Raw genomic sequence first — 18,051 nt, forward strand, 5'->3', positions numbered from 1 at the left:
TTCGATAGATCATCAGAATGATTGGCAATAGGCAGCTTTCAGTCAGTATAATTCTTATAGTTATGAAAAAAAATGAGACTTTGGACAACAATGAGGGACACTTGAGGTTATCTTGTAGCTTAGAAATGAGATGAATTTAGCCTTGGAGATAGAATAGTAAATGAGAGGTCTCCTATCATTATTATAATTCAAATTTTCAAGAGAAATTCTTCAAATTTACACTCTATTTTTCCTCATTAGTTTGTCCTCTCCATCAGAAAGCACATTTTCTAATTAAAGAAAAAGAAATAAATTCTCCAGTCCAGAAATAACTTGGGATTTGGCATCACGGGTGATCAGCCTCATCCGCAGTTTAGTCCCAAATATACCGTCTACTTCATTTAACTCTGTTACCTGTCCTCTTAAGGCAATGTGCTCCCTCATGCTTCTGAGAGTTTACATACGCTATTCCCTATTCACGAAATGCCTGTCATCTCCGTATTTATTACAGCAATTCAAATCAGACCTCTCCACCTAGCACTGGTTACGACACATGACTGGAAGCCAAAGTTGCGGGTAAAAAAATGTCCTTCTTGTGCTCGCTTCGGCAGCACATATACTAAAATTGGAACGATACAGAGAAGATTAGCATGGCCCCTGCGCAAGGATGACACGCAAATTCGTGAAGCGTTCCATATTTTTTTGACTTAGTATAAGGAAATAGGAGGCTATCAGATAATGGACTATCTCATACAGAAGATTTTTTGCCCAAACCTCAAGGTAACCACTAAACAAATAATCAAATTAAAACCACATATGATAAACAAAGAGAAAACTAGAAGAATCATAAGACAGAACAACCAAACTGAATTGGCAGTCCAAAACAAATGGGACAAGAAACAAAGGAAATGCAAAAGAACCAGAAAATAAGTGACAAAACAGCAACATTCAACCCTCATATTTCAATAATTACCCTAAATGTAAATGGATTGAACTCTCCAATCAAAAGATACAGAGTGGCAGGATGGATTAAAAAGCAAGACCCAACAATATGCTGCCTTCAGGAAACACATCTTAGCACTAAAGACAAGCACAGGCTCAGAGTGAAAGGATGGAAGACAATACTCCAAGCTAATGGCAAACAAAAGAAAGCAGGTGTTGCCATACTCATATCAGACAAAGTAGACTTCAAGATAAAACAGGTTAAGAAAGACAAAGAAGGGAAATATATAATGATAAAAGGGACACTCCATCAAGAAGACATATCACTTATAAATATATATGCACCCAACATAGGAGCACCAATGTACATAAAACAACTATTAACAAACCTAAAAGGAGAAATCAACAACAACACAATAATAGTAGGGGATCTTAACACCCCACTTACAGCAATGGATAGATCATCCAGACAAAAAGTTAATAAAGAAATATTAGACTTAAATGAAAAACTGGACGAGATGGACCTAGTAGACATATACAGAGCACTCCACCCAAAAACAGCTGACTACACATTCTTCTCAAGCGCGCATGGAACATTCTCTAGGATAGACCATATGTTGGGAAACAAAGCAAGCCTCAATAAATTTAAGAGGATTGAAATCATAACAAGCATCTTTTCAGACCATAAGGCTATGAAACTGGAAATGAACCAGGAAAAAAAAACTGGGAAAGTGACAAAAATGTGGAGATTAAACAACATGCTACTGAACAACCAATGGATCATTGATGAAATTAAAGGAGAAATCAAAAACTATCTGGAAACAAACGAAAATGATAACATGCCATATCAAACCATATGGGATGCAGCAAAAGCGGTCCTGAGAGGGAAACTCATAGCGATACAAGCCCACCTTAACAAACAAGAAAAAGCCCTAATAGGCAACCTTAAATTACACCTAACAGAACTAGAAAAAGAAGAACAAACAAAGCCCAAAGCCAGCAGAAGGAGAGAAATAATAAAAATCAGAGCAGAAATAAATGATATTGAGACCAAAAAAACAGTAGAAAGGATTAATGAAACAAAGAGTTGGTTCTTCGAGAAGATAAACAAAATAGACAAACCCTTAGCCAGGCTAACTAAGAAAAAAAGAGAAAAGGCTCAAGTAAATAAAATTAGAAATGAAAGAGGAGAAATTACAACGGATACCATGGAAATACAGAGGATTATAAGAGAATACTATGAGAAATTATATGCCAACAAATCGGACAATCTAGAAGAAATGGATAAATTCTTAGACTTATACAACCTCCCAAAATTGAACCAAGAAGAAATGGAGAATCTGAATAGACCAATCACAAGTAAAGAGATTGAAATAGTAATCAAAAACCTCCCAAAAAATAAAAGTCCAGGACCAGATGGCTTCTCCAGTGAATTTTACCAAACATTCAAAGAAGATTTAATACCCATCCTCCTCAAACTATTCCAAAAAATAGAGGAAGATGGAACACTTCCTGAATCATTCTACGAGGCCAACATCACCCTGATACCGAAACCAGACAAAGACAATACAAAGAAAGAAAATTACAGGCCAATATCGCTGATGAACATTGATGCAAAAATCCTCAACAAAATATTGGCAAACCGAATACAACAATATATTAAAAAGATCATACACCATGATCAAGTGGGATTTATACCAGAGACGCAGGGATGGTTCAACATCCGCAAATCAATCAACGTGATACATCACATCAACAAAACAAAGAATAAAAACCACATGATCATCTCAATAGACGCAGAGAAGGCATTTGACAAGATACAACATCCATTTATGATAAAAACTCTCAATAAATTGGGAATAGAAGGAAAGTACCTCAACATAATAAAGGCCATATATGACAAACCCACAGCTAACATCATACTCAACGGGGAAAGACTGAAAGCCATTCCTCTGAGAACAGGAACGAGGCAGGGCTGCCCACTCTCACCACTCCTGTTCAACATAGTACTGGAGGTTTTGGCCAGAGCAATTAGGCAAGAAAAAGGAATAAAAGGAATCCAAATAGGTAACGAAGAAGTGAAACTCTCACTATTTGCAGATGACATGATTGTATATATAGAAAACCCTAAAGAATCTGTTGGAAAACTGTTAGAAACAATCAACAACTACAGCAAAGTTGCAGGGTACAAAATCAATCTACAAAAATCAGTTGCATTTCTATATGCTAATAATGAACTAACAGAAAGAGAGCTCAAAAAGATAATACCATTTACAATTGCATCAAAAAGAATAAAATACCTAGGAATAAATCTTACCAAGGAGGTGAAGGACCTATACAATGAGAACTACAAGACATTATTGAGGGAAATCAACGATGACATAAAGAAATGGAAAGATATCCCATGCACGTGGATTGGAAGAATAAACATAGTTAAAATGTCTATATTACCTAAAGCAATCTACAGATTCAATGCAATCCCAATCAGAATCCCAATGACATTCTTCACAGAAATAGAAAAAAGAATACTAAAATTTATATGGGGCAACAAAAGACCCCGAATAGCTAAAGAAATCCTAAAGAAAAAGAACAAAGCAGGAGGCATCACAATTCCTGACCTCAAAACATACTACAAAGCAATAGTAATCAAAACAGCATGGTACTGGTACAAAAACAGACACACAGATCAATGGAACAGAATTGAAAGCCCAGAAGTAAAACCACACATATACGGACAGCTAATTTTCGACAAAGGTGCTAAGGACATGCAATGGAGAAAGGAAAGTCTCTTCAATAAATGGTGTTGGGAAAACTGGACATCCACATGCAAAAGAATGAAAGTGGACCATGTGCTATCGCCATACACAAAAATTAACTCAAAATGGATCAAAGACCTGAAGGTGAGACCTGAAACTATAAAACTCATAGAAGAAAATATAGGCAACACACTATTTGACATTGGGTTTAAAGGAATCTTTTCGGATGACATGCCTACCCAGACTAGGGAAACTAAAGAAAAAATAAACAAGTGGGACTTTATCAGACTAAAGAGCTTTTATAAGACAAATGAAATCAGAATCAAGATGAACAAACAACCAACCAGCTGGGAGAGAATATTTGCAAAACATACATCTGACAAGGGGTTGATCTCCATAATATATAAAGAACTCACACAATTGAACAACAAAAAAACAAACAACCCGATCAAAAAATGGGCAGAGGAAATGAACAGACACTTCTCCAAGGAAGATATACAGATGGCCAATAGGCACATGAAAAGATGCTCAACATCACTAATCATCAGGGAAATGCAAATCAAAACAACACTAAGATACCACCTCACGCCCGTTAGAATGGCTATAATCACCAAGACAAAAAACAACAAATGTTGGAGAGGATGTGGAGAAACAGGAACCCTCATACACAGCTGGTGGGAATGCAAATTGGTGCAGCCTCTATGGAAAACGGTATGGAGATTCCTCAAAGAATTAAAAATAGAGATGCCCTATGATCCAGCCATCCCACTACTGGGAATCTATCCAACGCACCTGAAATCAACAATCCAAAGAGGCTTATGCACCCCTATGTTCATTGCAGCATTATTCACCATAGCCAAGAAGTGGAAGCAACCTAAGTGTCCCTCGACTGACGATTGGATTAAGAAAATGTGGTATATATATACAATGGAATACTACTCAGCCATAAAAAAAGACAAAATCGTCCCATTTGCAACAACATGGATGGGCCTGGAGCGTATTATGTTAAGTGAAATAAGCCAGAAAGAGAAAGACAAACACTGTATGATCTCACTCATATGTGGAATATAAACCAACACATAGACAGAGAAAACTGGACTGTGGTTACCCGGGAAGTGGGGGTGGGGGGTGGGCACAAGGGGTGAAGGGAGTCATATATGGGGTGAAGGACAAACAAAAATGTACAACCCAAAATCTCACAATGTTAGAAACCATTAAAATATCAATAAAAATGTAAAAAAAAAAAAAAAAAAAATGTCCTTCTTGGCTTTGGGTATGGAAATCAAAGACAGATCACAGAGAGGATGATCCTGGAAAGAGGTGAATGAGGAGAGAGATTTAGAGGAGGGTGAGGACAAAGCACAGAGAGCAGAGAGGGAAAAGAGTTTTCTGATGACTGAGCTAGAGACCATGGGGGTGAATGGGGAGCAAATGGGCAGCAGGACACCAGCTTCCTCTCCAGGGAGTTGGCAGGAGCATGGTGGCTCTGTGTCATCTGCCTGAGGAGGAGAGATGGCGACTCCCACCTTTTGCAAAGCATTCTCAGAAACTACTGTCCTGGATTACTTCAGTACATCAGTACTGATCAGTGTGACCTGAGGACCACAAAGCCATTCCAGAAAGTTCCACTGTGAGTAAGGAGCAACCTAAGGCAAGTCCTGGTGTGAGGAGAAGGTGTACCTTTGGAATTCCTTAGTAAGCCAAGCTTAAAGCTGGGTTCAATCTGATTTTTGAAAACTATTAGGTCATTTTGTACTCGATTTTTGAGATGAAATTTACTATTTCTTAAAATTTTCTGTCTCCAGTGCATTGTCCAGAGTAAATATTAATTTAATAAGTACATGAGGATTCACTTTTGTACAGTTACACCACTAAGTGCCTCAGAAACCTGTCTGAACACGCTGTGTAAATGTTCATAGCTTCTACATATACAAGTATGATTCATATGATTAACCCATGGAGGAGGGTGTAGGTGTGGTCATTCTGGGCCCTCTCAAAATAAGTCAGTCTCTGGATAAATGTTGCTTGTCCTGTACTCTAAGACAGAGTCTTCTCTACATTTCCCTCTCTATATCTTACCCACTTAACAATCTGAACCCCTCTTTCACCAAGCCCAATAATACCTCCTCCTTCCTCCCTCCCTCAGAAATGAACACTTGTAAGGATGGAGGATGTGAAAGAGTTAGGACCTGCAGGTCCTCCCAGTAAGACTGGGAGGAGAAGTAAGTAGTAAACTAACTTACTGCCTCCAGCCCCAAAGTGGTGATTTTTAAGCCATGAGCCACTAACTCTACCAAATCATCCCCTGCTTCCCACTCATGCACTCACAGCATTGTTGGGAAAATGAAGAGTAATGTTTGGACGGAGTATGAGATCTGTGAGCACTTCAAGCATAAGCTACAATTATGTTAAGTATTAATAGTGTGCTTGTTAAAGGCATTTATATTCCCTCTTTCATTTTTTTTTTCCTTTCTGTTATTATGTACATGATTCTTTTTTTAAGGCCAGGCGTTATATTATAAAAAATGAGATGCAACAGAAAAGAGTCTTCTATGCAAATGCTTAGAGACATACAAGAATAAATGAAAACAATTTATAATACGTAAAGTTCTAAATCAGCTGGTGTTTAATAAAAAACAAAGCTTAGACAAATGTTCTCCATAAATCACTTTTGAGTTTATTTAGCATTCTTTTTCTTCTCAACACGAGAATTTCTTAGTTAAGCAAATGCAATGACTTAATGAAGTGTTGACAATGACTCCCCTGTGCATTACATATGTACGTTCTTCTGATTTTTTGGGTTTTTTTCTGATTTTATATTGTCTCAGCTAGTCTGGACAGCACGTGTATGTGTGTGCAGAAAATTAATTTTTCATGTAAACAAATCTGTATCCATTCTCCTGTAGAATAACTCTAGTTATCAGCTTGGTTACCCAGTGGCTAAGGACCAAGACCTCAGGGGGATCTTGATTCTTTTATTTCTTTCAAACTCACATATTGTCCATCAATAAGCACCATGAGCACTCCCTTAGAATATAATCTGAACCCAACCATTTCTCATCCCACCACCCCTTCCACCCTAGCCCATGTCAGCAACATCATACTGCTAAATTCTTGCAAAATGGTCTTCTTCCTTTCACTCTTGCTTCTCCACTATCTGAACTCCACAACGCAGACTGAATATATGTAGAAAACATGTACCAGAGAGGATCTTTCTTTTCTTTTCTCTTATTCCGTACATAATTCTTTTTTTCAGGCCAAACATTATATTATAAAAAATGAGATGTAACAGGAAAGAGTCTACGACATAGATAACTGCAAAGAGCATTACTCCCACCGAAAAAACAAGAAAAACTATAAAATTACAACTTTGTCTGAACCCATCAGATTGCTGAGGTCACAGAGCAACAAAGTAAACTGAAATCCAGGGAAGAAGATCACTCTACTCCCCACTCAAGGAGAGAAGGAATGTACAAGTATGGGAGGAAGATGAGTCTGCAAGACAAGCAGGAAGAAGAAATGAGTTAAAATGTAAATGAATTGCTAAAGGCCAAGTGTGGACTAACATATGAACACAACACCCCTGGGAGCTGCCAACAGAGACAGAGTTTGCATCCACTCACAAGATCTTGCTCTGTGGACCCCCACCAGGTACATAAAGAAAGATTGGAGGTAGAGTAGGAAACTGGAGAAAACCTATCAAAACAGTACCGACCTAGAAGAGGGAATAGGCTACCAGTGCTGGAAAGGTATAAAGCCTTGTGCCCCTGCTCAGGCCTTTCTGTCATATGGAGCAAAAAGCCTTGAGCCACAGAGGGAAGAGCGCAACACTGTCATCTCCAGAGCACAGGTAAAGACCCATTGTTATTGGGAGGAATAAAAGAAAACAACATCTATTCCTGCAGGAGCAGTCCCAAACTATTCTGAGCCCAGAATCCTAATCGATACTTATAGAGATTCTCTACCCCTGGAGGAGGGGCAGAAAACTATCTCCAACACAAGACGTATCAGAGATACAAGATAGACTTTGCTATCTGACACAGAAAAGACGAGGGAAATGCTAAGAATCTCTACCTCTAAAGTTCAGGCACATAGACCCTTTCTAAGTGAGGAAGGACCAGATCAATAAAGACCCTGTTCAATCAATATTATTCTAGCGAGCCAAGGTAACAAGCAAAAACAATGTATAGCTTGGAGAGGGAAAAAATCATGGAGAGCTAATCCCTCTGTGGTACTAACATACAGTGATGGCTGAAAGCTGAGAGTGGAGCACAAGCATCGACAAAAGTTTTCTTGTACCCTAGCTTCCACCTCAAGAAAAAGACATCAACAGAAGAATTTGAAGGCTATGTGCACTGAAAATAATCCTAATAACAACAAAAAACAAATCTTAGCTCAACTCCTGACCAAATTGACTCAATCTTTTACACTAAATGCCCGAGGGGAGGCATGTCCACCTGCAGATAGAAATACTGTTTACTTTAGTCTCTTCTATTCTGCATGAGATATCTGTCACTAAATAAAATAGCATAAGACACAAAAATAGTCAAAAAACTATTTTAAAGAGACAAAGTAATCAATACGATTATACTCAGAGAATAGATAGATTTTGGAACTGAATCTTGAAATATTTATGATGAGTATGTTAAATGATTTAGTACAAAATATGAACAACATGTATGAACAGATAGGAAATCTCAGCAGAGATAGAAACTATAAAAATGAGTCAAATGGAAATGCTACATATAATAATACTTTAAAGTATTATATCAAAGATAAAGGATTACTTGACTCAGCTCATCAGTAGACTCAAGTAAGCTAAGAAAAGAGTCAATGAACTTAAGGATAAGCCAAAAAAAATTACCAAGTCAAAAACACAAAGGAAAATAAATAAGAGAGCATCCAACAACAATATGAAAACAATTGATCTAAAATTTGTGTAATTGCATTTCCATAAATAGAAAAGAGAAAAATGAGAGTGAAGAAATATATTAAAGGATACATACCAAGAATTTTCCAAAAATAATGAAATACATCAAACTACAGATCCAAGAAGTGCACAGAATCTTCAAGTAAGAAAAATTTTTTAAAAACAGACAAATTAAACACCAAGACACATTATTCAAACTGCTGAAAGACAAAGATAAAGAGAAAATCTTGAAGAAAGCCAGCGAAAAAGACATATTACATACAGAGGAGCAAATATAAGAATTATAATATGTTTCTCAGCAGAACAAAGAAAATGAGGAGAAAAAATGTAGTGACATCTTTAAAATTCCAGAAGAGAAAAATAAATCCTGTCAACCTATATTTTTATACCTAACAAAAATATATTTCAAAACTTATGATGAAATACATAGTTTTTCAGAAAATAAACACAACAAACAAAAAATCTGAAAGACTTATTGCCAGCAGACTTATGCTACAGGAAATATTAAAGGAAATTTCACACTCAGAAGACATAAGATACCAGATAGAAACTTGAATCTGCAGAAAAATATAATGAAGTCTGGAAAGGCTCAAAACAAAAGTAAATATAAAAAGACAATTTTCTTCATCGTAATAGCTCTAGAGAATAATTGACTATGTAAAGGAAAAATAATGGCTATTTATTTTGGAGTTCATAACACACATAAAATTATAATGTATGATAGCAATATCAAAAAAGTAAAGAGGGAAGATTTGGAAATGTATTGTTGCAAGCTTCTTACACAAGGTTATATAATATTATTTGAAGGTAGACCATAAGAAGTTACTGACACATATTGTAAATCCTAGAGAAAACATTAAAGAAAATTAAATAATTTTCTTTAAAATTACTTTAGATGTAAATGGACTGAACTCTCCGATCAAATGACGTAGAGTGGCTGAATGGATAAGAAAACAAGACCCATCTATATAGTGCCTCCAAGAGACTCACTTTAGATATAAGACACACACAGACTGAAAGTGAAGGGATGGAAAAAGATATTTCATGTAAATGGAAACCAAAAGAAAGCTGGAGTATCTATACTTACATAAGACAAAATAGACTTTAAAGCAAAGACTGCAATAAGAGATAAAGAGGGGTGTTACATAATGATGAAAGGGTCAATCTAACAAGAGAATATAACATTTGTAAATATTTATGCACCCAACATAAAAGCACGTAAATATGTAAAGCAAATATTAAAGACTTAAAGGGAGAAATAATGAGGAATAGAATAATTGTAGGGGATTTTAATACTGACTTACATCAATGTATAGATCATCAAGACAGAAAAATCAATAAGGAAACATCAGCCTTAAACAACACGTTAGACCAGATGGACTTAACAAATATATATGAAACATTCTATTCAAAAGCAACAGAAAACACATTCTTCTCAACTGCATATGGAACATTTTCCAGGATAGATCATACGTTGGATCATAAAACAAGTCTTAATAAATTTAAGAGGATTGAAATTGTATAAAGCATCTTTTCCAATCACAATGGTATGAAGCTAGAAATTAATAACACAAAGAAAACTGAGAAATTCACAAATATGTAGAGATTAAACAACATGCTACTGAACAATCAATGGGTCCAAGAAGAAATCAAAAGAGAAATTAAAAAAAAAATACCTTGAGATAAATGAAAATGGAAATATAGCATATCAAAACTTGTAGGATGTAGCAAAAGTAGTTCTAAGAGGGAAGTTCATAGCAATATAGGTCTACCTCAAGAAACAAGAAAAGTCTCAAATAAACAACCTAACTTTACACCTGAAGGAGCTAAAAAAAGAAGAACAAATGAACCTCAAAATTAGTGGAAGGAAGGGAGGAATTAACAATGATTAAAGCAGAAATAAATAAAGTAGTGACAAAAAGAGAATAGAGAGGATCAATGAAACTAGGAGCTGGTTCTTTGAAAAGATAAACTGTCACATCTTTAGCTAGATTCACCAAGATAAAAGAGAGAGAACTCAAATAAAATCAAAAATGAAAAGGAAGATGTTAAAACTTATGCCACAGAAATACAAAAGATCATAAGAGACTACTATGAACAATCATATACCAACAAACTGGACAAACAAGAAGAAATGAATAAATTACTAGAAACATACAACCTACTGAGACTGAATCATGATAAAATGGAAAATCTGAACAGACCAGTTACAAGTAAGGAGATTGAATCAGTAATCAAAAACCTCCCAACAAACAAAAATCCAAGGTCAGATGGCTTCACAGGGAATTCTACCAAACATTCAAAGAATACCAATCCTTCTCAAACTCTTCCAAAAAATAGAAGGAGTGGGAACACTTCCAAACTCATTTTGTGAAGCCAGCATTACCCCGATACCAAAACCAGCCAAGGTCCACACATGAAAAGAAAATTACAGGCCAATATCCCTAATGAATATAGATGCAAAAATCCTCAACAAAATATTAACAAACCTAATTCAACAATACATTAAAAGGATCATATATCATGATCAATTGGGATTTATTCCAGGGATGCAAGGATGTTTTAACATCTGCAAATCAGTCAGTGTGACACACCACATTAACAAAACAAAGAATAAAAATTATGTGGTCATCTCAATAGATGCAGAAAAGACATTTGCCAAAATTCAACATCCATTTGTGATAAAAACTCTTAACAAAGTAGGTATAGAGGAAATGTCCCTTAACATGATAAAGGCCACATATGAGAAGCCCAGAGCTAACGCCATATTTAATAGTGAAAAGCTGAAAACCTTTCCTCTAAGATCATGAACAAGATAAGGGTGTCTTTTATTCAATATAGTATTGGACATTCTAACCAAAGCAATTAGGCAAGAAAAAGAAATAAAAGGCATCCAGTTGGAAAGGAAGAAGTAAAACTATCACTATTTGAAGATGATATGATACTATATATAGAATACCTAAAGACTCCATCAAAAAATTGTTAGAATTAATAAATAAATTCAGTAAAGTTGCAGAATACAAAATCAATACACAAAAATCTGTTGTGTTTCTATATACTAATAATAAACTATCAGTAAAAGAAATAAAGAAAACAATCCCATTGACAATTGCATCAAAAAGAATAAAATACCTACAGAAAAATTTAACCAAGGAGATGAAAGACCTGTATATTGAAAACTACAAGACAGTAATGAAAGAAATTGAAGAAGAAACAAATATATGGAAAGATATTCCACATTCATGGATTGAAATAATTAATATTGTTAAAATGCCCAGACTACCCAAAACAATCTACAGATTAAATGCAATCTCTATCAAAATTCCAATGGTATTTTTCAAAGAAATAGAACAAATAATCCTAAAATTTGTATGGAACCAGAAAAAGCCCTGAATAGCAAAAACAATCTTGAGAAAGAACAAAGCTGAAGGCATCACACTCTTTGATTTCAAACAATGGTCATGCATTGCTTAATAATAGGAATACATTCTGAGAAATGCATTGTTAGGTGATTTTGTTGTTGTGCGAACATCATAGAGTGTATTTACACAAACCTAGAAGGTACAACCTGCTACATATCTAGGCTATATGGTACTAATTTTATGGGACCACTGTCATTTATGAGGTCCATTGTTGACCAAAATGTCCTTATGCAGTGCGTGACTGTATATTACAAAGCTATAGTAATCAAAACAGTATGGTACCAGCATAAAAACAGACACATAGATCAACAGAACAGAATAGAGAGCCTAGAAATAAACCCATGCATATATGGTCAATTAATGTATGACAAAGGAACCAAGAATATACAATGGGAAAGGACAGTCCCTTCAATACACGGCCTTGGCAAAACTGGACAGCTACGCACAAGAAAATGAAACTTGATCACTATCTCCCACCACACACAAAAATTGACCCAAAATGGACTAGACCTTGAATGTAAGACCGGAAACTCTAAAATTCCTAGAAGAAAACATAGGCAGTTAGCTCCTTGACATAGGTCTTGGTGATGATTTTTTAATCTGACATCAAAAGCAAAAGTAAAAATAATTACGTGGGACTATATCATACCAAAAAGCTCTGCACAGCAGAGGAAATCATCAGAGAAATGAAAAGGCAACCTACTGAATGAAAGAAAATCATATATCTGATATCTTATAATGGGCTAATATCCAAAATATGTAAAGAACTCATACAACTCAATAGCAAAAAAACTAACAAAAAATTTTAAAAATGGGCAGAAGACCTGAATAGATATTTTTCCAAAGAAGATATACAGATGGCCAACATGTAGATGAAAAGATGCTCAACATCATTAATCATCAGGGAAATGGAAATTAAAACCATGATGAGATATCACTTCACATCTGTTAGAATGGGTATTATCAGAAAGACAAGAAATAACAAGTGTTGGTGAGGATGTGGAGAAAATGGAACCCTAGTGCATTCTTGGTGAGAATGTATATTGGTGCAGCCACTATGGAAAACAACATGAAGGTTTCCCAAAAAATTAACAATAGAACTACCATATGATTCAGCAATTCCACTTCTGGGTATTTATCTAAAGAAAAAAAAAAAACCCTAACTAAAATAGATACATCCACTCCCATGTTACTGCAGCATTATTTGCAATAACTGAGATATGGAAACAAACTAAGAGTTCACTGGTGGATGAATGGATAAAAAAATTGTGGTAGACATATACAATGGAATATTATTCAGCTATAAAAAGAATGAAATCTTGCCATTTGCGATAACATGGATGGACTTTGAGGGCATTATACTAAGTGAAATAAGTCAGATAGAGAAAAACAAATACTGTATGATCTCTCTCATATGTGGAATCTAAAAAAAAAGAATCAAGCTCATAGACACAGAGAGGAGACTGATGGTTGCCAGAGGCAGGGGGTGGGGTGGAAAAAATGGATGAAGAAGGCCAAAAGGTAAAAAGAAAAAAAAATAAATGATGTCTCAAAAAAAAAAAAAAAAAGCGCAAGCCAACCTAAGTCTGATGATAGAAGGTGGAGCTTCATGTTCTGGCCACTGAAAAAATAAAAAAAACAAATAGTAAACATATCAGGGAGACAGATGCTACAGGTTATAATTTCCAAGCAATTATAAGAAACAGATTCTATAATTCAATTCAGAAAACCACTTTTTTCAAGAGCCAAGAAAATATAGTCCAAAATCCTGGTTCATCTTAAACCAAGTATAACACCTATGATGCACTGATGTGTGTGTGTGTGTGTGTGTGTGTGTGTGCGTGTGTATGTGTTTTCTCACCAAGGAACAGTAAGCAGTCCATGCAAGTCACAGGATTGACTCACCTCTGGGGCATGCACAATAATTCCACTCTTTCTCACCCACTCTAAAACATTGATTGAAATACAAGACAGTGATAAACACCTTAGACGCCAAGATATAAGAGATTAGAACTTTTTTTGTCACCATTGTCTTAAAAATTAGCAATGCCTTACACGTACTGAGTAAATGACATTAAAAAAAGAAGTATGGATAATAAGACAATAATAGAGGTAAAATGGAATCATTAAAACACAGATGGTCCTTACTTTGCATTTTTCTGTCATGGACAAATTTCAGTTACCATGGTTTAAACTTCAAATTTTACCAATAGTTACCATGGTTTAGTTGATCCCTCCAAAATATGTCAAATTTCAGTCACCACTTTATAATAACTGTAAATAATTGCATAATGTACTAACTTCACTGCCACCTCTTTAGTCCACAAATCTTCAGTGAAAATAACTGACGTGCATCATGTTCAGTGACCAATCACTGACTTTGACTTTCCTCAAAGTCTGTCAAGGATTGGTCGTTGTATGTCTTATTACTCAGTTCCTACACACACAGCAAAGCATGACTTTTTTGCTTCCATGTCACCCAGTGATAAACCCACGTAACCTTTTGCAAAAATGGATAATCTAAAGAGAGTGTTGGCCAACAAAGATGAAAATGCAGCAAATAAACAAAAAGTGATGATGCTATAAGTGAAATTCAAACTAAACATAAGTTATATGTTTAGAAGTTATATGTTATATGTTTAGTTATAGAAGAAGTAGATAATCACGGGTATATTGATGCTGCTGTTGCCCAACAGACTGCAGGCAAGCAGCCAGAAGAACTTAATGAGGACAAAATTACTGACATAAATGAGGGGGAGGTTGTGAGGTAACAGATTAAGATGTCACAGAAGAAATGATGCTGGTAAAAACACATTCAAAAACTCTCAAAGATATTTCATGATATTGGAAGCACAAAGAAAAAAATGTGGAAAGCTGATCCAAACTTAGAAAAGTATGACATTTTGCCAAGTCATAGAAGAGGTCTTCACTCTATATGGTAAGTTATACTATGAGAAGAAGTATAAATTAATCTATTCTTGGTATATATTTTCCAAAAAATGAAAACACTTAATTCTCAGTGTTTTTAATATTTTAAATTACAGTATGCTAAAGAAATATTAGTCTTACTATTTTTCATTTTTCTATACATTTATAATTGACAGTAAGAGTGTTTTTAACATTTTGAAAAAAAAAATTAAAGGTCACAGAACAATTGCAGATTATCCCATTGATTTTTATGATCACTTTGTGTGATTTCAGCTTGCATGGTCATTTTTATAGTCCCACACTACTGTATAAAGCAAGGACTGCTTGTAATCAATTAGTCCCAAAGCAAGTAGAAAAGTGAAGAAAAGGATCAAGAAACAGACAGAATAAAAACAAAGAGTCAAGTGATAGATTTTAAACCAACCATATCAATAATTTCATTAAAAGTAAGTATTCTAAACATCTCAATTAAAACATAGATATTGTCATATTGGATTTTAAAAGTAAGGCCCAATTATATGCTGTTTTTAAGGAACACACTTTAAGTATAAAATATATTTATAAAGTAAGAAGATAGAAAAATACATACCATGAAAACAATAATCAAAAGGAAGCTGAAGTGGCTATGTAAATATCAGACAAAGTAGACTGCAGAACAAGAGATATTGCCAAAGATAAAAAGAGGCATTATATACTGATAAAAGAGTCTATTCACCAAAAAAAACCCCAAACAATTCTTAATGTGTATGCACCTAACATCAAAGTTTCAAAATATATGAAACAAAAACTAATAGTTCATGACTTCAGAAATCCTCTCAGAACACATAGATCAAGTAAAACAAAATATCAATATGGTTATGGAAAACCTGAATGAGAGTGTCAGCCAATGTGACCAAATTGACACTTATAGAACACTCCATCAAACAGCAGAATACATACTGATTTCAAGTTCATATGAAATATTCACCAAGATAAATTATATTCTGTACCATAAAAAAGCCTCAACAAATTCAAGATAATTTAAATAATATAAATTGTGTTATCTGACTATAAAGAATTAAATTATAATAGTTTTCAATAACAGAAAAATATCTGGAAATTCTCCCCAAATTTAGATATTAAACACACACCTCTAAATAACCTATGAGTAAAATAAGAAGTTACAAGGGATATTAGATAATATTTTTAATTGAATGGAAATGAAAATAAAACATTAAAATGTGTGAGATGCAGCTAAACCAGTGCTTAAAGAAAAATTTATAGAATTAAGGGTTATATCAGAAAATAAGAGAGGTCTCAAATCCATGATCTAAACTTGTACCTTACGAAACTTGAAAACGAAGAACAAATTATAGCTATAGCATGCAGGAAGAAAGGATATGATAATAAGAGTAAAAATCAAAAAACCTGAAAAAGAGAAACAATGAAAAGAGACCAATTAAAACAATAGCTAGTGTTTTGGAAAGATCAACAAAGTTGATAATCTTTTAGCCCAATGGTCAACAAACTACAGCCCATGGGCAAAATCTAGCCCACTGTCTACTTTTTGTAAATAAAGTTTTATTGGAACACAGTTACACTCGTTTATTTTCTAAGGCTGCTTTCCACTACAACAAGAGAGTTAAGTAGTTGAGACAGAAACCAAATGACCTGCATGTACAAAAATATTTACTAAATAGCCCATTATACAAAAAGTTTACCAAATTCTATCCTGTTCTGAACTAATGATGAACAAAAAAAGAGAATAAATAAATTCTCAATACCAGGAATTTTGAAATAGGAGATTTCACTATAGATCTTCTAGACATTAAAAGGATAATAAAAATATAAACCAAAAAAGCTTTATGCCAATAATTTGACAAATTAGGTGAAATAAACAAATTTCTTGGAAGACAAACTACCCAAGTTCACTCAAGAAGAAATGGACAACCTGAATAGTTATATATCTATTAGCAAAATTGAAATTGTGGCTAAAATGTTTCCCACAAAGAAAACATCAGACCCAGATGGCTTCACTGGGGAATTCCACTGAACGTTTAAAGAAGAAATAACACCTTTTTTACGTAGGTTTTTCCAGAAAATACGAGATGAAGAAACATTCCCCAACAAATGTTATAAAGCCAAAATTACCCCAATATCAAACAAAAACATTACAATAACAGAAACCTACGGATCAATATCCCTCATAATCATAGGAACAAAAATCGTCAACAAAATATTAGGAAATTGAGTTTAGCAAGATTTTAAAAAGATAATACATCATGACCAAGGGAGTTTATCCCAGGAATGAAAGCGTCGTTCAGCATTAGAAAATCAATCAGTGTAATTCACCATATTAATAAACTAAAGATGAAAAACCATAGAATCATCTCAACAGATGCAGAAAATCCCTTAACAAAATTTGACATCCATTCATGATAAATACTCTCAGCAAACTAGGAGTGGAAGGAAACTTCCTCAGGGTGGTAAAGGTCATCTACAAAAAAACCTACAGCAAATATCACGTTTATTGATGAAAGACTGCTTTCCCCTTAGACTGACTCTACATTAAACTGTTTTATTCCCCTATATTGGTTTAGCTATTCCTACCAATTACTTTCTCTACAAATTCCCAATAGAAGGAAAGAAGGAAGCTTAAGTAGAACCCTCATGATAGCTTTTGACCTAATTGAGGGCATAAGTTAGAAATTCATAAGTAGCGATACAGTAATAAAAAAATAAAACTGATAAAAATAATAAGACATTTAGCATGCCATTAAAAATCCCCCATGGTTGTGTGTATAGATTGTCAAATAGGGGGGCAGACACAGAGGTGACTTCAGAGGACAGGCAATCCCTGTGTGTGGGACAGTCTGGGAATTTCTTTTGGTAGAAGGAGGATTTGTTCTGAATGTAAAATAACATACAGGACCTTCTATATGAGGATACATGATCTACAAAATCTTGCAGTTCTTCCTACTGTCTCAAGAGGAAAATCGAGCTGGGAGTAGGAATAGCTGAAGTAAAATTTGTGAAATCAGTAAAGAGCCCCTAAACAACTGCTTTGTAGAATTTTCCAGCCGGAGACTCTGTCATTAAAAGTACAAAAATAAAT

General features: G+C 34.7%; 1 non-coding gene across 1 annotated transcript; it reads left to right on the plus strand.

The window, feature by feature from the left end:
• The first annotated feature begins 574 nt into the window (after positions 1–574).
• Positions 575–681, plus strand: LOC131406642 (U6 spliceosomal RNA). Its single transcript, XR_009220275.1, has one exon. It is a non-coding gene; the product is annotated as a U6 spliceosomal RNA (small nuclear RNA).
• Positions 682–18,051: the final 17,370 nt, after the last annotated feature.

This window comes from Diceros bicornis, chromosome 5 (genome assembly GCF_020826845.1).
Source record: "Diceros bicornis minor isolate mBicDic1 chromosome 5, mDicBic1.mat.cur, whole genome shotgun sequence".
Lineage (NCBI taxonomy): Eukaryota > Metazoa > Chordata > Mammalia > Perissodactyla > Rhinocerotidae > Diceros > Diceros bicornis.